The sequence below is a fragment of the Paramormyrops kingsleyae genome, chromosome 4 (genome assembly GCF_048594095.1).
Source record: "Paramormyrops kingsleyae isolate MSU_618 chromosome 4, PKINGS_0.4, whole genome shotgun sequence".
NCBI lineage: Eukaryota > Metazoa > Chordata > Actinopteri > Osteoglossiformes > Mormyridae > Paramormyrops > Paramormyrops kingsleyae.
Genome location: NC_132800.1, coordinates 15,271,510 through 15,295,659, shown reverse-complemented (window position 1 = coordinate 15,295,659; position 24,150 = coordinate 15,271,510). Strand labels below are relative to the sequence as shown.

Below are 24,150 nucleotides of genomic sequence, written 5' to 3'. Positions count from 1 at the left end.
TGCTGGTCTTGAAACATTCTGGGACAACAGCCTGTTTCAGGGAAGTGTTAAAAATGTCCGTAAGAGTGTCTGCCAGCTGCTCTGCGCACTCTCTCAGCACTCGAACCCGGGATGTTGTCGGGGCCGGCAGCTTTCCGTGGGTTAACTCTGGATAGGGTCTGTTTCACTGCATCTGTGGTCAGGCAGATTACCTCCTCTTCCGGGAGCGGAGCAGATTTCCTGGTAGGCTCAGTGTTGAGTGCATCGAACTGATTGCATTATCTATGTCTACACATATATACCCCTGGCGGTGTTCATGCTCATGTGATATGTTTCATACATATATCATTGTACCTTATGTTGATTGCTGAATAAAGAGGGAAAAAAATCTAACCATGATGCATTGCGTCAGGACCAGAATGCATTGCTTTAAGCCAGCGCTGTAAGCGGCTGCATGAAGTCAAACGCACCCATAGTTTGTCCTTAATTGATGGTTAAGTTTCTCCACCTGAGGCCTGTTTCCCTGCACTGTGCTCATTGGTTAAATGTCTTGGTGATTCACACCTGCCTTTTGTTAGTCCTCATTCTTTGTGTATATAAATGCCTGCCTTTGTCCTGTCTCTCAATCTGCTATTATAAATGTTACTGTGTGTTTAGTCCTCTGGTTTACTGCTGAGTTCCTTAGCGATGCTTTATTTCGTGGTTTTCGTTAATTCAGTAATTTTCCTTGTTTTCTGACCCCTTGTGGTGCTTTCGTTTTGTAGTTTTACTCTGTTCTCAGTTTCTTTAATAAACCCTTTTTGTCTTGGAGCCGCTAGTGGATCGTCACCTTTTTCCCCGCCTGTGCCGTGCCGCGCTGTAACACACCCCTAGTGCGCAAGTGCATGAGTGCGTGTATATCTGTATGTCAGTGTGTGTGACTGCGGTTGTGTGGTTGATTTTCCAGATTTTTTTTTACGTTTGAATGATTTTTTTAATGTTTGAATGTTCGTGTGTGCACTTCCTATTCACTCACATTCACTGGTGCCTCGACTGTCCATTCATAGTATGAAGGGTAGGAAATGGCATAATTACTCTAACGTTAAACGAGACAAACATGTTCTGCAAAGTGGGCTTTGAACAGTGGACGCTGGGGGCCAATGGACACATCTTGCATTTTTAGGTTACCTATGTATGTACATGTTTATTAATTATTGTACTGTATCCATATAATGTGCAATAAGACAATACATACATGGGTTAATAACTAAGACAAAATAAGACACATCTATAGTAAAGTGCTTAGAGCAGTGGACCGCTATGACAGTGCACACATCTCCAGGGCTCTCAAGTGTCACGCATTGAGAGTGACAGTCACTCTTTTCAGTCTTTTGTCGCGCACTCCCGCCACACATTGTATTTCTCACGCGGAAAAATAATTTGTAGGTTAATATGCCGCAGAGCCCAATTTTTCCCATGCTTCCCGCTGGAGTCTAATGGTGCGTTCGTTTTTCTCTCGGAACTCGGAAATTCTGAGTTGAGTGACATTACGTCCGACAATCCCCCATTCGAGATACCACATCTCGGAACAAACATGGCTGCCTCCTTGAACACGCTGCTGTGTGTTGTAGCTTTATATTTTAGCAGATTTGGAGTAAGATTATTTTTTCCGAGAGACAAACAAACAAGAAACACGAACTAGTCAAACCACATTAAAAGCTTTATAAAATATTTTAGTACATTCATAGCGATATTCTTTTTTCGATAGGCAAACAAACTACAAACAAACCAAAGACACTAACAAGTCTGGTAAAAATCTGATATTGCATGCTAGGATACTGTTTACGGTCATGATATGGTATTCTCTAAATCGAATACGTGCAATTACATTTGTAACTATTAATAAATTTAACAAAATAAACATTTTTAAAGATTTATAAAATAGAATTACTGTTGAGTGTGTAAGCCACTATGTTGAAATCAGGGACGGATTATGGGTTGTGTGGGCCTCTGGGTTTGTCCTTTGGGCAAAAGCCCAAGAGCCTGTCACTTACCAGCCAATCAAAAAAAAGAAAGGGCCTACACAATAGCCAATCAGAAAATAGTACTATTGTATCTGGGTAAAATACAACACAAAAACCAATGAAAAGGCATGCTGTGGAATGTCACTCTTGCCTGTCTTTAAAACTTGACAGCCCTGCATCTCAGATCTGGTACTCCTATAAATCTATATATTGTACATTAAGCACAGTCCACTGTATAAAAAGCTCACTTTGATCGTACATGTCTGTCTCGAAAGACAAAGGAATCTGTCTAAAGCAGCCGTAGGGCGGCGACAAATGTGAAAAATGAATCGAGAGTAAGATTGTGTGATAATGATTCGCGTGGATAATATCCCCAAAAATCCTACGCCGGTTCACCGAGTCCGTGTACATTTCTGCTTAGACCGCTTCCGCGTTTGATACGCAGCATTTTCTGTTTGTAAATGAAAATGAAAGTATTTTAATGCGGGTCTTTCCATTTTGTCAAGAAACACGGATACGATTCTGTATTGCAAGGTAAGATACAATTTAAAATAAAATAAGCTATATTTGGGAGTATATAGTATACTTCCAAATATAGCTTATTTTATTTTACTACTCCCAAATAGAGTTTATTTTATAGCAGATGCTATATACTGTTTCTCAAACTAGTCCTGGGAGACACACACACACCTATATAGCGGCCGCACCTGTTGCATGAAGTAGCTACTAGATATTATGTATGTATGTTACTATTTACCCTTCGTGTTCATAGAGACCCCAGCATCAGTCATCTGGTCTAGATCGGCCCAAAAATGGGGGGAGCTGCTTCTGAAATTACCCCCCCTGTGGAGTGTAAAACAAAGAGAACTGAGAGGTAAGACAGAACCTGTGTGTTTGTACGGCTTTACACACGGTAATAAAAAAATATTCTCGAAAGAGAGAGTAATCTGTCTTAACTTAATTCACTTCCTCGAGACCTAACTGATTCAGGTCAGATGATTTATGTTTATCCTTAATGAAATTTATGAAATTTAATTTCCTTCAAGAATTTACATCTAATTGTACTCCCTGGACACCGTGCTCTGCTGCCACCTAGCGCTGATTTTTCGATTTTTCACATCCTTATGGTGCGAGGTGATTTTCTGAAAATGCGCTAAAATAAAGTTAATATTTTCGCCCCCCCCATTCAGAACATTATCGGTATTCAGTCCAGTAGCCCGTCAGGGATTTTTTTTTATTGTTAACTTGGTGAAATTTATTGTGGGGGACCCCATTTAAGGCTGAATTTATATAATATCAAGCAAGAACACGCAAGTCTAGTAACGGAGGCTGTAACAATGATGCTAAACCTTTCATACTGGGATCTTCATTTTAGGTGAGACACTTTATTTCACATTAAAGCTGAATGTAAACAAGCATGTTTGCATCAAAAGCTTCACAGCATAACAAAGTACATGAAGACAGAGCAGAAGGTTAAACAGCTGAAGATTTAATGTGACCCTGTCCACATTATATGGATTATATTTATATAATGAGGATCTTTCCTCTCACTGTCCACAGTGTCCTGATGGAGAGAGCAGGCTCACCTGTACCCAGCTGTGTTTCCATGAACAGTGACTGGTCAATGGACCTACCAATCCACTTCAGAGAGGGACCTTTTCCTACAGATCAAAGGTAAATATACATTAAAACATTGTTTAAAACACTCAGACTGTCAGTCAAAAGACATACAGGCAAACACAAGCTACAAGAAAAGAAACTTCAAATTTCAAATTTTTTAAACTTGCAAATCCCATCATTTTTGAAAATGTAAACAGAAGTTTTGTCTTCTGTATAAATCATGTCTGAGGTAAAAGGATGATGATTACTGTAAAGACTGACTTCTTGCGAGCTGGAATTAGAAGGTCGATTGAAAAGTGCATTTTAAATGTCAATCCTCAGCATGCAGCTGGAAAAAAGCTACTGCTCTATATTGACTAAGCATGACTGGACAATAGACTGGGATGGATGTTTCTGCTTTGATAATAAATAGATTCTCAGGGGGTCCTCAGCTCTGTTCAGACTGAGGCTTCAGTTTGAACATGTTTAATGGAACAGTGTCTGTTACTAATTAGCTAGTTGTTATGGGATCGGGGGATGGTGCAGGCGAGGAAAGGATGACGATCCACAGTGCAGCTCCAAGATGACAGGGGTTTATTTATAACAAAACACAGAGCAGAAAATAAGGGAACCACGAGGGGTCAAAAGGCCATAACAACAAAACACAGGGGAACACTAGTAAAGAGCAGCAATACAGGGAGCAGAACTAAGGGGAAAATAACTACACAGGAATCCAATACACACAGGAACAAAGCACAGGATCAACAGCATGTGATACAATGACCAAGTGAGGGAACTGACCACAGGCAGGCAGTAAAATACACAGATCATGGGGACTAACAAAAGGCAGGTGTGAGTACTCAACACAATCAACCAAATCAGAGCAGACACTGGAAACAGGACACAGGTGGAATTAACTAACAATTAACAAATAGAACTAAGGGGCTATGAACCTGGGACCAGGGAAAACACTTGTGAGAGAGAAATTGACTAGAGGGATATTTTGTAATCAGTATTTCATATGTACTTTATACAGCCTGTAACTGATGGGTCTGACCACCTGCAAGCAGCCCCCACTCACTGTAGCCTTTTGTGATTTTCCTGCTCTGTCTGATAAACACACTCTAAACCTGCATTTCTGTTCTCTAGCCTGCAGTTCTGGGGGGTATTCCAGAAAGCAGGTTATGTGACATACCCGGGTAAGTTTAAGGGTAAGTTAGTGGATAACCTCAACTTTCGGTTCCAAAAACGGAGGTTAACTTTCTGGGTATGTACGTAACCATAGCAGCTTACTCTCTGAAGATAACCTGCTACTGAGCAGGTTATGTTCCAGGGTAAGTTTGTTGCAGAAGGTTACTGAGCATGGCGTGCCCTTTTGATGACGATCCTGTGAACGTGGAGGCATAAATTATACAAGGTTTTTTTCGCCGGGAGAGAGTTATAAGACCGCGTATTGATGTCTTTTCATTTCCTAATGATTATTTGAAAAAGCGTTATCAGTTTTCAAAAGAATCGTTCATTTACTTAACATCTCTTGAAACCGCATATTGCAAATGTCACAAACCCAAACCGCGGGTCTGCGCTTAGCACAGAAAACATTCTGTGCATAGCACTAAGGTTTTTTGCGTCAGGGCATTTTTTGTACAATATGGGCGACGCAGAGCATATAGGAAAGGCAACTGTGTGTAGAGCCGTTCGCACAGTATGTCTGGTACTTAACGCTTCTTACACACGTTTATACAGTTCCCTGTCCATAAAGCTCTGCGTGTTATTAAAGAGGAATTCCACAGAGTGGTAGGTTTGTCCTTTGTAGTAAAATCTATGATGCATATTTAATATATAGTCATACTATTTATATCTATAGCCTACATGTATTCATCCTGCACACACACACACTTGATACTTCCCTATATGACTTTCTGTTTCAGGGTTTCCAAATGTAATTTGGAATACATGTAATACATGTATAGTGACAATAAAAGGCATTCATTCATTCATTCATTCATTCATAATTGGGTGCATTGATGGCACCTACATTCCTATTAAAGCTCCTTCAATAAATGAGGGAGACTATGTTAATAGATAGATAGATAGATAGATAGATAGATAGATAGATAGATGTCTTTATTGTCACTATACAAGTACAGCGAGATAGTGTAGGAAATCTATTCATAGTATCAATGTGCAGGTAACTTGATTTTGTATCCTTAATTTTTTGCCTTGTTAAAATCATCAAACTCATTACTTTTTTCCACTAACTATAGGTAATCATTACAGGACAGTACAATGCTGGTTACCACTGGTTGCCCTCAGATGGGGTGAGGGGAGGTGGTGGTGGGCTCCCGCCAGTTAGACGGGCTTCAGCCTTTTTTCTATTAGCTACATGACAGAATATACTAAATCGTGTTTAATAAATAGTTAAGTGATCGTGTAATCAATTACCTTTTTGCAGAATGTTTTTGTGTTTCATTTTGACTTGGCTCAAAGTTCTTCTGTCTCCAGAAGGATTACACCTTATTAAATAAGAAACCATATATTCCTAGTCGATATACACATTGTTATTTTAACCTAAAGAAATGAATGGCAGGAAAAGTAAATGCTTTCATAGTGATTTAACAGTAAAAAGGATGCGGAAGGGTTATGTGTTTAATTATTTTGCATTATAATAAAAGGGGAGGCGATGTCAAATTTGCAATTTAATACACACGCATTTATTCTGTCCTTTATTTTTTGCCAAGCCAACTCTTTCTTTAGCCGATGCAGCCGTATTGCTTTTTTTCATTATTATTGGCTTGAATTCGTCATATGCGTGCATTAAAACTTCCAACTCCGCCTCTCTGAAGTATGCCGCTCTCTTTTTTTCACTTTGATTTTCCATTCTGACTCGTGAAATCGGCGATCAATTGAAAACGTCTTTATGTATGCACGGTGCACGCGCATTAACTCTGGGTAAGCAATAGGAGGTTGATTGAACTTACTCTTCTCAGGTGTTTTGGAACCGACATACTCATGGTATGCGGGTTTGGGGTATATCAACCCAGAGGTTAAGATTTACCAAATGGTAAGTTAACCAAGCTTTCTGGAATACCCCCCTGTTCAATCTAATGAGCACAACGTTCAAGCACATATTGCTACACTAAGGTTAACTCTTAATTCTCTTAAGCTTACATTCTTGGCAGTCAGCTGCCTAACACTCAGGTACTTTTGCATTAGTTGCACAAAGATACAGTTTCAAAGCTGATTACAAAATATCCCTCTAGTCAGTTTTTCTCTCACACTGGACAAGATCCTACGGAGCTGCCAGAGGTCACACCAGAGCCTGGGTCTGCTGGGTACCTGAGGTGCAGCTCAGCAAGAGACAGGAAGCCCCTGAGTATTACAGGCAGTCTAGTGTTAACCCTGGGAACAAGGGACAGAACAAATCCCTTTGGGGTTAAGCCAGCTGCTTTTGGAGCTTTTTAGTGCTGTTGGGGGGGGGGGGTGATATCATGCAAAATTTGTATATTGTTGTATTGTTATACATTTAATTGTAATCAAAATTAATATATAAATGGTTTGGTAAGAACATTGATCAATGTGTTTGAAAAAAAAGTTGAGGTCAGCTGGGGGCCCCAAATTGCAGGGGTCAGGGTTGTCCCCCCAGGGTTGTCCCCCCCCCCCCCCCCCGATCACTCTGGATAGTTATGGTAATTAAGTTGAAATCTGTTTGAAATCATGTTAAACAGTTTACAAGAAGTAACCAGTGAATGTCATTGAGTGACTGGGAGCTACATGCCGAACCGTCTCTCCTGGCTGCTACCTGCTGTCTCTCTGTGCTGCCACTAGATGTCACTGCTTCTCTTCATAAACAAGCTGATGTCAGGAAGCCGCCCTAATGAAATAAGCTCAGAATGTGGATGGCAGTTACATCTATTTAAATAAAAATATAATGGTTCGATATTTGTGTTCTATTCACAGGGACCGAGTGAATAGATGTAATTCACATCCACATAAAGGAGACTTATCATCCATCTTCAAGGTTTGCATTTATTACTGAAGTATATTTTCTTTAATTTTATCTAAATTGACATACATCTTCTACAGATGCACAATAAGTAGTTTATCCTGTCAAAGAGATGATATTTACAACTAATCCTGCGTTCCGTTTACCTCGGAGGTCGGAAGTCGGAGCTGAGAATGATATCACACCCAAGTTAACCTCGTTCCAGGACAGCAAGTCGGAAAGACATTTAGCAAAACCAGGGACCTGAAATCGCTTGAATAGGGACCTGGTTCAAACAGCAGAGTTTCTTGCTTAGCCAGATAACTCCTTGTATTTAATGTGCCCCAGTTTAAATGGCCTTCATCTTCATTCACTTATATTTAGCTCAGACTACTTTAAAATCTTTTATTTATTATTTTATTATTCTTTATTAGTTGTTCGGCTAAGCAAGAAATCCTGCTTTCTGAAACAGGCCCCAGTTCTAGCCAGGTTAATTGTTAGTCATTGTTAGCAATACCAGTTGATAACACATTACGTGGTGTTTTGCACATGAAAACACCATAGCAACACGTCCACAGAAAGGGGTGTGTGCAACCAATTTAATGAGCAACAAATAGTACAGAACTGCTTATAAACACTGTAAAACTACAGCTTTAACTTCTGTTGATAAAGGGTGCAGCCATTTTGAATTCTGAGGTCGAGGTTGTGTAGATTCCCCCGACTTCATGAGTTGGAATTCCGAGTTCAGGGGGCGTTCCAGTTGAAATTTCCCACTAGGAACTCCAAATTTCCAAGTTACAAGTTGAAATGGAACGCAGCATAATTTACAAATGAGGTTATAAAAAGATACAGTGCCAGGAGTGATAATAATTAAACTGTAACTGTTCATTTCAGCTACTGGAGAAAAAAGTTCAAACGTTTCTGAAGGATGAGCTGATGAAATTCAAAAGGTACCTGGATCAGAATGACCCAGAATGCTCTGAGCCTCAGCTGGAGGAGGACAATGACCTGGACAGTGATGGTCAGATGCAGAAGACCTGTGGTAGAGAGGGAGCTCTGAAGATCACACTGTACATCCTGAGGACCATGGAGCAAAATGATCTCGCTGACTTGCTGGAGAAGAGTAAGAGCTGTACCTCATTCAGTGTGTGTTTGATTTGCCGCAGAAAAGGAGTTTATGAAAAAATGTATTACATTTCAGTTTATCATATATTTAATGTGATTTAATTTGGCTTAAATGAGTAAAAAATGTTTTTTGAAAAGCTCTCATTTCATTTCAGGGCATCTTCTGTCGCAGTATCAGCGCACAATCAAATGTAAGCTGAAGCAAAAATTTGAGTGTGTATTTGAAGGGAAAGCTAAGGAAGGACAGCCAACACTTCTCAAAGAGATTTACACAGAACTCTACATAACTGAAGGGGGAGCTGGAAGAGTCAATGATGAACATGAAGTGAGACAGATTGAAACAGCATCCAAGAAAAGGGTAACAGAAGATACTACAGTCAAGTGCAATGATATATTTAAACCCTTACATGGGCATGTGGCACCTATCAGAACTGTACTCACTAAAGGGGTCGCAGGTATTGGGAAGACAGTCTCTGTGCAGAAAGTTATTCTTGACTGGGCAGAAGGAAAAGCAAACCAGGACATTCACTTCATATTTGCTCTTCCTTTCCGGGAACTGAATTTGATTAAGGATGAATACAGTCTGATTGATCTGCTTCACCACTTTGTCCCAGAACTGAAATCGCTTGAATCCACTGAGCTGTGTAGATACAAAGTTTTGTTGATCTTTGATGGTCTGGATGAGTGTCGCCTTCCTCTAGATTTTCAGAACAATGAGAGCTGGTTTGATGTAACAAAGAAAACGTCACTGGATGTGCTGTTGACTAACCTCATTAAGGGGAATCTGCTTCCATCCGCTCTCCTCTGGATAACCTCCCGGCCAGCAGCAGCCAATCAGATACCTCCTGAGTGTGTCCACCAGGTGACAGAGATACGAGGGTTCAATGATGCTCAGAAGGAGGAGTATTTCAGGAAGAGATTTAGTGATCAGAGCCTGGCCAGCAGGATTATCACACATGTGAAATCATCAAGGAGCCTCTTCATCATGTGCCACATACCTGTGTTCTGCTGGATTTCAGCCACTGTTCTTGAGAGTCTTTTTAGTGAGTCTAACAGTACAGAAATTCCAAGGACTCTGACTGAAATGTACACACACTTCCTGATGTTTCAGGCCAGTTTAAAAAATGACAAGTATATGCAAAACTATGAAACCAAGCTTAAGGAATACAGCAAGGAATTCCTTTTGAAACTTGGTAAACTGGCTTTTGACAACCTTGATAAAGGCAATCTCATATTTTATGAGCAAGATTTGATAGGGAATAACATTGATGTCACTGAAGCTTCAGTTTACTCTGGAGTGTGCACAGAAGTCTTTAAGGAGCAATATGGATTGTACCAGGAGAAGGTGTACTGCTTTGTGCATCTGAGCATCCAGGAGTATCTCGCTGCTTTATATTTGTTTCTGTCAAACTCATCAGCTGACCTGCTGAAGACTGCAGTGGATCAGGCATTAAAGAGCAAGAATGGACACTTGGACCTCTACCTCCGCTTCCTCCTGGGCCTCTCAACAAACTCCAGTAAGAATCTGTTACAAAAACTACTGGGAGAGACAAGACCCAGCTCATATAACATTAAGGAAACAGCCCAATACATCAAGGAGAAAATACAGGAGAATTTGTCTGCAGAAAGGACCATCAACCTGTTCCACTGTCTGAATGAACTGGGTGACAATTCTCTAATAGAGGAAGTACAAAGATACCTGAGTTCAGGAAGCCTTTCAGCAGCAGACCTCTCACCTGCACAGTGGTCAGCTCTGGCCTTTGTGTTACTGATGTCAGATATGGAGCTGGATGTGTTTGATCTGAAGAAATACATCAGATCAGATGAAGGTCTTCAGAGGCTGCTGCCTGTGATCATGAAATGAAGGACAGCTCTGTAAGTGATCTTACATACGTCTGTTGCTAAAGAAGTACAGATGTTATTCATGATACTGCTTTTATATCTTATCAAAACAATTAGATTGTATTTATATGGATGCCCAGAAGTTCTTTTTCATTCTGGTTACTGTAGGATTTGTATATTTTTGTAACATTCTTAGTGTGGCGTGTGGTTCAGTGGGTATGGACTCTGTGCCTGTGGTCAGAAGGTCATTGGTTTAAATACCAGGCCGGCAGAGTGATGCTGGTTTTGGACCCTTGAGCAAGGCCCTTACCCCCCAACTTCAGGGGGCTGGATGCTGGCCAACCCTGAGCTCTGACCAGTATGTGTGTGTCAGAGAGAGCAACATCAGAGAGGCGACAGCACTATTTTACCAGGGGGATGAATAAAGTTTCACTATTTCATCCCTATCTGACTGGATTGATAATTGTGTGATTAGTGTTTTGGAAATTTAACAGGTTCTCAGATACAGCAAACAGAAAATAAGTATTGCAGTCATGATGTCAGCAATTCAAAAGTCATATAAAAATACATAATTAAAATAACTTAAGCTCTTCTTGACATTCATATCCCACATAAACATGTACACTTACACACATCCGAGGCAGGAACCGAACCCAAAACCCTAGATCCCCTGGGTCGGTTGTAGTGCTGGTCACTGAGCCCCAGCGCTGCTCAGAGCTTTATAAAAATACTTGCATATATGCATATATTACAGAGTCTCAGGGTAACTCACCCTGTAAGGTCATTAAAAAGCAGTTTCTGACTAGGACAAGGAAACAACAAAATAACTGATATTTCAGCTATATGCTGCATGTCTTATTGTACTTAAAAATGTTTATTTTGATTTTTTATTTGATATACCTGTGTGTGGTGTATGTATTTATATCGTAACACGTTTCCTTTTCCAGGCTGGACAGCTGTAGACTCACAGAGACATGCTGTGAAGTGTTGGCTTCAGCTCTCAGATCAAACTCCTCTCAGCTGAAAGAGCTGAACCTGAGTGACAATGACCTGCAGGATTCAGGGGTGATGCTGCTCTCTGCTGGACTGAGGGATTCACACTGTACACTGGAGATACTGAGGTCAATATTACTGGGTATTCCACACTGTAATGTGTAATTACTGAAATCTTTATTGAAGTCGTGACATTTACTTAAAAGTAAAACTCATAGTGGTGACGTGTTTTTATTTATTGGAGAGATATTGTCTGTCTCTCTGCAGGCTGTCAGGCTGTAGAGTCACAGAAGAAGGCTGTTCTTCCCTGGCTTCAGCTCTGAGGTCAAACCCCTCACACCTGAGAGAGCTGGACCTGAGCTACAATCACCCAGGAGACTCAGGAGTGAAGCTGCTCTCTGCTTTACTGGAGGATCCCAGCTGTAAACTGGAGAAACTGAAGTGAGTATAGAATGTGTGTCTGCTCCTGCTATAGACTCATGTATGTGGAGAAAATGCAACAATTAAATAAATGGATACAGCAGTACTATGTCCTTCTGCTTCTGATATAGTGTGGACCACAGTGGAGAGTGCAGGACCAGACCAGGGATCCAGAAATGTAAGTTTGTTTGCATGTTTTTATTCTTAATACCGTTAATACTACTTTATGAAAGCATTCACACAATTATTGTGATATTATTGTGTTTCTTTTGGGTTTAAAGATGACTTCCTTTTTAAATAAAAATCGTAGTCAATGAAATTGTGTAGAAATACATTATATCTTGTTTGTGTTTGTGTGAGAGTGTAACTGGGATTAATACATTCTGGTATAGTCATGCATGTTTTAAAAAATCCTTCATATGTTCTTTTTGTGCATGTGATGACTGTACTGTTTTGAGATTTGTTAGGATTGTCCTAAAACAGCACCCGTAATCTCCCCAAACTGGCTGTGACACTGAATGTCTCCTAAGTCTGCGCTAGTGATGGGAGTTTCGGCCCTTTTTAGTGAGTCGGATCATTTGGCTCAGCTCACCAAGAAGAGTCGGCTCTTCTGGCTCCCAAACGGCTCTTCATTTTATTACTTCTGCCTCAGCCAGATTCAGCGCTGTTATGACACATGATTGATATGTGTACTAAACCTTATGATTTCCTAAATACCATAATTTTACATTATGTTTGGTATAAAAAGATTAAATGTAAAAACCTCAAACACTACTACATGTGTATTGAACATTATATAAGTGGAAAATCTGTTTTTGTCTTTGATCTATTAATAACAGTCAAATAACATAAATAACAAATAACAAAGAAATTATAAAGAAAATTTCAACGTGCAAAGCATCAGCATCCAACAGTTTTAGTATCTATCCGCTTTAACAACTATCTATCACCTTTCTAACAGTGTAACATTTTAACATTTCCTTTGGGGCAGAAAGGCTAAGTGCCTCAGCTTAGGCCACTTAAAATTAATAAATTGTTTTACATGGCCGCCCGCCTCAATTTTTTGGTGCCGCCTCGATTTTTTTAATTTATAAAAATGATATATTTTTTTTATATTTTTTATATTTTTCAAAAAATCTGTTTTTTTCACCTCAAAAACTGTGGGTGAAAAATCTTGAATGTCATCCTCGGATTTTTCAATTTGACGCTTCTCGGACAATGGTTTTTATCGTTTGTCAGATTGTGTGTGGGCCCACGGTATTAAAATCTTGGCAGGGCATCAATATAACGAGTAATATATATTACCCTGTTTGAGAACTTTTCTAGTTTTAGTATATCTCTGTTGCCGTTCGTCTTTTCGCTAAAAATATAAAATATAAAATCCCCTACTCACCAATATTTTAGAAGTTTGAATCATGTAAAACAATTTATTAATTTTAAGTGGCCTTAGACGGGCTGATCCGGCTTCTAGCAGTAGCAGCACGCTAGCATGTCTTTTTTCTTCCATCTGAACTGTTGGATGCACAGTTCCTAAGCGCCTGTGAAGGTTGTTTGTGGATCCTGATCGAAATGACAGCTTCATCTTGCAAACCGTGCATTGTGCCTTTGAGTTATCATAGCTATTAAAATGCATCCAAATGCTGCTTCGTTTCCAACTATTATTCATCTTGCCTACTATTCGCGCACCACACTCTCTCTTTCTCTCCTCCTCTCCTATGGCAAGCCATTTTAACACTTGATCAAGTCACACTCCTATCCGTAATTACATTATAGATATGCATAATATCATTTCTCCTAGTCAAAATTATATTCTTACTAGTCAGAATGGCAATTACAGATATCCACAATTGCATTCTTACTAGTAGAAAATGTATTTCAAGATATCTATAACTTTATTTCTCCTAGTCACAATTCTATTTAAGATATCTTTAAATCTTTACAAAGAATAAGTGGCCGTTTTGACATTTAATCGCTAGACTGGATATGTATTGCATATATCTGTAATTCAATTGTTCCTAGTCAAAAAGAGCATTTCAGATATCCACAATTACATTTCAGATATCTAGAATTAACATTCTGGATATCCGAAATTGAATTCTTATTAGGAAAAATTTCAGATATCTACAATCCAATTGTTACTAGTCATAATTTTAATTTCAGATATCCGAAAGGAAAAAAAACATTCCAGATATATATAATGTAATTTTGAATATCCAAAAATACATTGTGAATAGTAAAAATGTCATTACAGATATGCACAATTCATATTATGACTACCTCCAATGGGCTCACCACCCATAGGAAGGGCCATAGGGGTCGGGTGCGATGCGAGCTGGGCAGTGGCCGAAGACGGGGACCTTGGCGGTCCGATCCTCGGCTGCAGAAGCTAGCTCTAGGGACATGGAATGTCACCTCTCTGGTGGGGAAGGAGCCTGAGCTGGTGCGCGAGGCTGTGAGGTTCCGACTAGATATAGTCGGGCTCACCTCGACGCACGGCTTGGGCACGGCTCGACGCGACCCAGTAGGATAAGCAGGTTGGACGATGGATGGATGGATGAATGTCAAGAAGAGCTTAATGCACTTGGCACCAGGACACCCTAGGCCACAGTTCGATGATTGACTTTGTAGTCGTGTCATCGGACTTGCGGCCGCATGTCTTGGACACTCGGGTGAAGAGAGGGGCAGAGCTGTCAACTGATCACTACCTGGTGGTGGGTTGGCTCCGCTGGTGAGGGAGGAAGCCGGTCAGACCTGGCAGGCCCAAGCGTATACTGAGGGTCTGCTGGGAACGTCTGGCGGAATCCCCTGTCAGGGGGAGTTTCAACTCCTACCTCCGGCAGAACTTCTCCCATGTCCCGGGGGAGGCGGGGGACATCGAGTCCGAATGGGCCATGTTCCGCGCCTCCATTGTCGAGGCGGCTGACCGGAGCTGTGGCCGTTAGGTGGTCGGTGCCTGTCGCGGCGGCAATCCCCGAACCCGCTGGTGGACACCAGTGGTGAGGGATGCCGTCAAGCTGAAGAAGGAGTCCTACCGGGCCTTTTTAGCCTGTGGGACTCCAGAGGCAGCTGACGGGTACCGGCAGGCCAAGCGGGATGCGGCTTCGGCGGTCGCTGAGGCAAAAACTCGGGTTTGGGAGGAGTTTGGCGAGGCCATGGAGACCGACATCCGGACGGCTTCGAGGCGATTCTGGTCCACCATCCGGCGGCTTCGGGTGAGAAAGCGGTGCAACATCAACACTGTTTATGGTGGGGATGGGGTGCTGCTGACCTCAACCCAGGACGTTTTCGGTCGGTGGAGGGAGTACTTCGAAGACCTCTTCAATCCCACCGACACGCCTTCCAACGTGGAAGCAGAGTATGGGGACTTGGGTGTGGACTCCCCTATCTCTGGGGTGGAGGTTGCTGGGGTGGTTAAAAAGCTCCTCAGTGGCCGAGCCCCGGGGGTGGATGAAATCCGCCCGGAGTTCCTTAAGGCTCTGGATGCTGTGGGGCTGTCTTGGTTATCACGCATCTGCAGCATCGCGTGGACATCGAGGGCAGTGCCTCTGGACTGGCAGACCGGGGTGGTGGTCCCCCTCTTTAAGAAGGGGGACCAGAGGGTGTGCTCCAACTATAGGGGGATCACACTCCTCAGCCTCCCTGGTAAGGTCTATTCGGGGGTTCTGGAGAGGAGGATCTGCCGGATTGTTGAACCTCGGATACAGGAGGAGCAGTGTGGTTTTCGCCCCAGCCGTGGAACAGTGGACCAGCTTTATAATCTCCGCAGGGTTCTGGAGGGTTAATGGGAGTTTGCCCAAGCAGTCTACATGTGTTTTGTGGACTTGGAGAAGGCATTCGACCGCGTCCCTCAGGGAGTCCTGTGGGGAGTGCTCCGGGAGTATGGGGTGCCAGGCTTTTTTTAAGGGCTGTTCAGTCCCTGTATGACCGGTGCCTGAGCTTTAATTAACATTCTGGATATCTGAAATGTAATTGTGGATATCTGAAATTCTAAGCCCAATAGATATGAATGGCAAAAGTGATGTAATTTCTTATAGGAAGAATGATGATGTGGATATCTGAAATGACAATTGTGGATAGGAAGAATGTCATTGTGGATCTGAAATGCTCTTTTTGACTAGGAAGAATTAAATTACGGATATCTGCAATACATATCAAGTCTAGCGATTAAAACGGCTTGCCATACTCTCCCTCCCTCCTGCTCTGTTCCTGTACACCGTCAGCATGCGCCCCCCTTGTCTGACTCATCACGTGATTGGTCGCGTGGCTCACGACATTAACACAAACTTCAGTCACAGTCAGAGCAGCATGGAGCGCTGAGCCGCGGAGACGTTTTGCTTCTTAAAGATGTGTCTCGGTCAGGATCCGGATCTTTTGAACGACACATCACTAGTCGGCGCTGCACGCGGCTGGAGGGGGGTATGTGTCCGAAGTGGTTTGAAATAAAGACAAATTAACTTCTAGTGGTACTCTTTGAGGTATAATTTCATGTTTAACATGTTTGATTAATGCTGTTTGTAATTTTATTTACCTGTAATTAAGGCTATTAATTTAGCACGCGCAGCATTTCGCCCCGTCTTCCCGCAGGCGTCTGACATTACCTGAGGTATTTCACATGCTTGAATTCCTGCTTCGTTTTCATATTTTATGTATCGTACTGAATAATAGAGCGCAGGCTAAAGTGCAGTTCGGTCCCCAGCGAGTCTCTCAGCGCGGCGTGTCTCACAGCGCAGGGGGCAGCCGGAGCGTCGCAGACTCGGGCGGCTACATGAGTATATTGGGAATAAAATGTGTGTATTGGAGCGAGTTCTGTGTTAGTGATAGTGTTGTAGTTCTCGAGACCGGTCTTGGTCTCGAGACCGGTCTCGAGACCAATTTTTTGTGGTCTCGGTCTTGTCTTGGTCTCGACTCTATTTGGTCTCGGTCTTGTCTTGGTCTCGGACATAGCGGTCTCGATGGGATGGGGAAAAAAAGAGAAAACTGCACATCCTAACAGAACAGTATCATTATTTATTATGCGCCTCAATTCAAATGCAACCTGTCAGATGCATCCATTTCAAAAACGTTACATTTTATACATTTTCTCCACGGACACTGCCAGTGCTTCACAGTCCACACACATCATACACATCGTATCATACATCGGCAAAAAAATGTCCGAAAATGTCCGCGAAGTCTATAGCATAGTTATAATTCAAATAAATTAGGTATTTTACATTGATTAGAAAGCACGGTCTTGGAGGTGCAAGTCAATCTGGAGGCTCATTCTCTTCAATTCAAAGCAAAGGATCATTACATAGCTGTATTCATAGCTTACCCGAGGCCTCTGTCCCTGGTATAAGAGACTTAATATGAACATCTTTCTGGTACATCCCATCTCTTTCCCTTGACGAGGTCTGATAAAATGGTTATAGGAGAGGATTGCTGAGAATATTATTTTCTATCAGGTCTCGTAACTATGACAAATCTGGGAGATTTTAAATGAGAGACATATGGACATACGGACAATATAATTGAAAAGATAACATGAATTTGATTTAACGAGTAATGGCACTTTACAGCAATGCCTTTTTTCTCTACAGTTGATCTGGGTAATGTGATGTCGATTCTAGCCCTAGTCTGTTTACGGTCTTGGTCTTGGTCTCGGCCAGTCTTGGTCTTGGTCTCGCCTTAGTGTGTCTTGGTCTTGGTCTTGGTCTTGGTACCCTCAAGTCTCGGCAGTGTCTTGGTCTTGATACCCTCCGCTCTCGGTAATGTCTTGGTCTCGGTTTAGGCGGTCTTGACTACAACACTAGTTAGTGAGTGTGTGAGGTGTGACAGTGATAATGATGGAGATGCTGGGCTTCGCGATGGGATTAATCGCTCTTCCTCTTGCCTACAGACTCCTGCCAGCTGACGCTGGACCCCAACACAGCATACAGAAACCTGTCTCTGTCAGAGGGGAACAGGAAGGTGACATGGGGGGCAGAGCGGCCATATCCTGATCATCCAGAGAGATTTGACTACTGGTACCAAGTTCTGTGCAGAGAGAGTCTGACTGGTCACGCTTACTGGGAGGCTGAGTGGAGTGGAGATGGAGCCTGGATAGGAGTGACTTATAAAGGAATCAGGAGGAAAGGAGACAGTACTGACTGTGTGCTCGGATACAATTACAAGTCATGGAGTCTGAGCTGCTATCCTGACAGTTACTCTGTCTGGCACAATAATAAACAGACTGTCATACCCATAAAGCCCTCAGACTCCCGCAGAGTAGGAGTGTATCTGGACTGGGCGGCTGGTACTCTGTCCTTCTACAGAGTCTCCTCTGATGGACTGACCCTCCTGTACAGCTTCACCTCCTCATTCACTGAACCCCTCTGTCCAGGGTTTTGTGTTTCTATAAACTCCTCCCTGTCCCTGTGCATGCTGGGATAGCTCACTGTGTGCTGGAGGAATCATTTTTACCTTATCAGAGTGTCACATGTCTCTGCTTCTCTGTGGCAAAAAGGTAAAATCTCTGCTTTTTAACCAGTATAACCCTTTTTACTCTGTCTGAAGTGTGACGTATGTTAGACAAAACAAGTGACTGGGTTCAGCAAACTGAACAAACATGCAAAATGACTGTTTATCTGTCTGATTAAAATGCAATGAAATGTAATCCTGGTGAGTGGGGGGGCTTTTCCCCTCCCCTCTATATGTACATTTTATATATTTATGTCTGTATATTGTATTTGTTACCTGTACACTGACAATAAAGGCTTCATATTGTATCCTATTAATGTCCTGGTTCAGCTCTGCTCAAAGCGTGAGGTAACTGGGTAACATAAATCATATAATACAATTAAATAAATACACTTTACTGTAATTGACCATCACTAACACGATTTGATTAAATCAGCATATATAATAACTATGTAAAAGCAGACGGGAGAACAGCGTAGAGCTAAAAACAAAAGTCATAAATCACGTTAGTAACACACGTTAGATTAAATGATCAAAATACAACAACCATTATAAAAATTTCCTAACTAAACCTGTGAACTGCTATACCTGACAACCGACAAGCTAATTAGCAAACGGCATCTCTCGCCCCCATTAAACCACGGAGAAATAATCATTAAAAGCCAAACTAAGTCCTTACTACCTAAGCAAATAATTTCACAAGTAATTAAAAATAAAGCGCAACACATTTTTTACTTCTCACCAAAAATACGGTTTAACTTCAGATGGCTGAACCTCACGTCCGCCCCCTACTGCTGTCTTGAGGTAACTGCGGGTTTCCCGTCGGACGCAGCACAGGAGACGCTGCGGTCCCTCAGTTAACGTCCCCATCACAACACGCCAGATATGGTTAACGGGTACAGTCATTATGTAACGCACAGTAAAACATTAACCTGATAAAAATACTATAAAATTAAAGTCTTAACATTTGGTGAATTCTAAAAATAACATGCATATTTAGCAACAACGAGAATGGGCAGTTAATAAGCTGATTTGTTATTCTGACTGCAGCCTTTCTATTTTTCCTTAAGACTAATGTGGATAGCATTCTGATTTCACTACATGCCTGATCATCTATGATGCACTGTATATGATTCCAAAAGATCAAAAAAAGAACAAAATCTCTGTTTTAGGAATTCTGATTTACTTTATATTTGTCTAAGTTTTTTCTTTTTAATTCACACAATTTTGGAATAAGATTATCAAATGCAATGTGTCCCACAATACACTCACAGTGGCATTGCAGCAATACAGATATACCCCTGAACACAGTGGAAAGGTGGATTCTTACTCTGACGTCCCTCTTCTTCCTCTGGTGACGAGCTATTGGCCTCTTGAAAAATGATATCAGTTACATCACTGCTACACTGAACATCTAGATCACTCTCTTTTAGTTCATGTTATGTTGTATGAGCTCTTATTAAAAAAAACACGAAAACACACATTTTAAAAACAACACAGAGGACAACCTCAAAATAATATTCACAATTGTGGTGAAATGTATGCAGAAACCTTGCGACAGTGTAATAAATATGAAAACACATCCACTGTTGATAAAAAACTTTTTTTAGCTCATTCTTAGTTCATGTTGAATTACCTGTTATAAAAATATGAATGCCTAATACTAACCAACAGTATGATCATTTTCTATGGTCATTTTTGTTAACATTTTTGAAGGCATTACAGGACCAGTGGTTGACACCTGGTGCGTCGTCCCCTTCGCAGACTGTGTCTAAGTTTGTTAGCTCCCTTCGTAATCAGCTGTTAGGGAATTAGCTCGGTCGTCTCTGGGAGCCTCACAGGAGAAAATGAAAGCGCAATTCGCTAAGTCCGCAAGGTCCCGGTGTTTCCAACCAGGTGATCGCGTCCTAGTCCTTCTGCCGCTACCCGGTTCCTCACTGCGCACCCGTTTCTCAGGTCCATATGTAATACAGGCAAAGCTTAGCCCCACCAATTACATGCTAGAGACTCCTAACCGTAGGAGGAAAACTCACGTGTGTCATATTAACATGTTGAAACCCTATCTCGATCGGTTGGTCTCCCGCCCCTCGCCCGACTCCTCATTGCTTCCCACTCCTGTAAGCACCGTGTCCCTCAGTAAGTATTCACCGTAGTGTGATGACTTACACCTCGGGAGAAATTGTCTTCCCTGTGCTCGCCTCCCTAATTCAGAGGCTCTGCAAAACCTTATGTCCCGGCTCAGCCACTTACCTCAGTCGTTTCATCTTTATTAGGTCGCTTCCGGTCCCTGTTCGCCGATTCCCCTTTGCGTACCCCAGCTGGGGAGCATGATATTGATGTTTATATTTAGAGGTATAAATAGAGGTTTAGAGGTTTATATTTGATCACATTCCCATAAAGCAGCATCCTCATCCCTAGCCTGATGGCACGTTCCATTTTTGCACAGATTACCAGAGAGTTAATGCGGTGACTCGTCCGGATGCCTATCCACTTCCATGCATGGAAGACTGTGTCGATCGCATCGGCTCAACAAAGTACGTTACCAAGCTAGATTTATTAAAGGGCTATTGGCAGGTTCTGCTAACACCCCGTGCTTCAGAAATTTCCGCATTCGCTACCCCTGACGTCTTTCTACAATACACTGTTATGCCTTTCGGACTATGCAATGCCCCGGTTACATTGCAACGACTGATGCATAGAGTGCTCAGTGATGTCCAAAACTGTGAGGCCTACCTAGATGATGTGGTCATTTATTCGGATTCGTGGGAGCAGCATGTAAGGTCACTTCAGCAGGTGTTTGCTCGGCTGCAAAATGCTTCGCTGGTGCTCAAATTCGAGAAGTGTGAATTCGGGCAAGGTACGGTTAGTTACCTTGGGAAACTAGACGGTCATGATATGGTCTAGCCACTGGACGTAAAAGTCCAGGCCATCAATGCAGTCACAGCTCTGCAGACTCCACGAGAGTTAAAACGTTTCCTGGGAATGGCCGGTTATTATTGTTGTTTCTGTTGGAACTTCTCGGATGTGGTTGCACCCCTTAGTCAGTTGCTTCGCAAAGGGGCGAAGTTCGTTTGGTCCCCCGCGTGCCAGGCCACCTTCAACGCTGTTAAACTACTGCTTAGCAGTTCCCCTGTTTAGGCTGCCCCAGATTTCACTAGGCCCTTCAAGCTGGAAGTAGATGCTAGTGGCGTGGGTGCCGGTGCGGTCCTTCTGCAGGAGGATCGCCTTGGACTTGATCACCCGGTATGCTATTTCTCAAAAAAAATTGTGAAACACCAATTAGACTATAGTGCTATCGAAAAAGAAGCACTAGCCTTCTTGTTGGCATTGCAATATTTCAAAGTGTACGTGGGAGATAGTATTCAACCAGGTGTACACCAACCATAACCCCCTATTGTTTTTAGAACGCATGTGTAACACTAATCAGCGTCTAATGCGCTGGGCTCTGACTGTCCAATCCTTTAACCTGGAAATAAGGCATAAGAAAGGAGTTAGTAACTTGGTGGCCGACGCCTTCTCCCGAGCTTGATCATTACCCCCCGATTGTTTTGTTCGTTTTGGTCTCCCTTTCTTTGTTGTGGATGCTCTTGTGGGTACTCATGATTGTGATTGGGAACTCCTGTTGGGTTCACCCTTGTGTGGGGGGGGTGTTACGTGCCATAAGGAAGGTATGTGCCCTAAGTTTCGAGGGGATGCCTACAGGTTCTCCATACTTCCTGCCCTCGTCGCCATTCGCTGGTTGCTCCCTTCGGCTCCACCCTCTCGGACCTGGCCACGCCCCTCTCATCTCCAGTGCTGCTTCCTGTTTCCTGCTTGTGCAAAGAAAAGGCCACAGCACGGAACCTCGAGAGCTCTGCTCATTGTTTTGGATTATTATTTGGATTATTGTTGGTTTGATTGCTTGTGTATGACAGTTTTTGGTTTTGGTTTCTGATTTTCGCTTCGCCCTTTTCTGGTACTTCTACCCTGGTGTGACCCTCTGCCTGTTGTTTGACTACCCTTTTGCTTTCTCCCTCTGGTAGTGGTACTGTTGCTCAGTTTTGTGTGCTTGCTGTGTATTATACCTAGGTGTGTAAAGAGTGACTGCCATTTTTGTTCTGCGTGACGTGTTGCTTAATTGTTGGTTTGGTTAGGGAGCTAGGAGTTAGTCTTGTTGTTTTGTTTGTGTTCTGGTTTTCATGTAGGAGTAACTTAGTTTGGGTTTCATTCGGTAGCGGTGTTTTGTTTGTTATTTTGCCCTGTGTGACTCCCGAAGTCTGTTACACCTAGTGTTTGTGAAAAATAAAATTAAAAATTAAAAATTAAAAAAAGATCCCCCTTGTTTCCCGTGTTCCCTTTCCTTATTCCCCGCTTGTCTGGTCTCCCCTTTCCCTTCCCTTTTCTGACGGTCTCCAACCCTAGACTGGGGACCGTAACACTAGGCAAACACTGGAGTTGGAGTTGGAGAATAAAATGGTAGATACGTACAACAAATGTTTGTTTAGTTCAATTTTTTAATTATATTAGTTTAACTATTACTGTCATTGTTTTTTTTCCCATCAAACAAGCTATAATCTGGCAATTTTATGTTGTAGGATAGAAATGAAAAAGAAGGCAGCTTGTTAGAAGAAAACAATTATGTATAGAATGAATTTCTTTGTTTTAAAGCTGATATTTGATTTGAATTTTTCCCCAGATGGCACTGATTTAAAGAAAAAAGCCAGCGTAATTTGAAGCATGAAAATGAAGGATCTAGCATAGGGGCATTCAACTAAAATTTATAGAGGTCCAGTTAGAAAAAATTTCTTCGAGCAAAGGTCTGGAAGATCATAATGTCTATTTAGTGAAATATTTATAAAAGTAGCCTATTAGTTGTATGCAACACTGCCGAACCTTCAACGAACCTGAAATCACGAATAAACTATGTTTATTTATCCAACATGTTATATAATACATACTGTGTTTGAAAACTTTTCAGCTTTGCGATTTCAGGACAGAGCAGCCATTCTGTTAGGAACATTACGGCTTTTTGGTTGCGGGTGTTAGCTTCGCTGCTGTTATTAACAATAATGGCACATTAGCGCAAACAAAGGGCTGCATACGCCAAACGACGTCTTGCCATTCATCGGCGTTGGAAACGGCGGTTCTAGTGCAAAACCACAACTGAAAAGACTACAAAAGCTGTGGCGGTTAAAATAGAAGCGGCCCGTCAGGTTTTAAATCATAACTTCATGTTTTGGCTGGACCTGGACCGCGGTCCACCTGTTAGTGACCTCTAATCCAGCATATACTCTAAATTTCGTATATCTTAATTTTGTTTTGTGTCTGTGTGGGGAGAGTGTAATTGTTTAAGGAAGGAGAGTCAGGTAAGCAGTTTTGGAGTTATTCATTTTTATTATTAATTTGCCATCAAGCAGGGAGCTTCCCATAATGGAATTATGTATTTTTTCTAGATTAAGTATCACTACTAAGTTAAAGGACCAAATCCAAAAAAAAGTAAAAGACTTCAATCAAGCCCAGGAACAGACAGATAAAATGCTGAAAAAGTATCCAACACATTTCAACAACTGCTTATCCTGTACAGGGGGTGGGGGGGGGGGGGGAGCCTGGAGCCTGTCCCAGGTGGCACAGAGCGGGGGACACGATGGATAGGATACTAGTTTATAGCAGAGCACACACTCACACACACAATCACACACTAAGGACAGGGGACACGATGGATAGGATACTAGTTTATAGCAGAGCACACACTCACACACACAATCACACACTAAGGACAGGGGACACGAT

The 24,150-nt window shown here is 42.1% G+C and overlaps 1 pseudogene; it reads left to right on the top strand.

Annotated features, from left to right (window-relative positions):
• Positions 1-2,373: 2,373 nt before the first annotated feature.
• On the top strand, positions 2,374-18,688 carry LOC111847252 (protein NLRC3-like; annotated as a pseudogene).
• Positions 18,689-24,150: the final 5,462 nt, after the last annotated feature.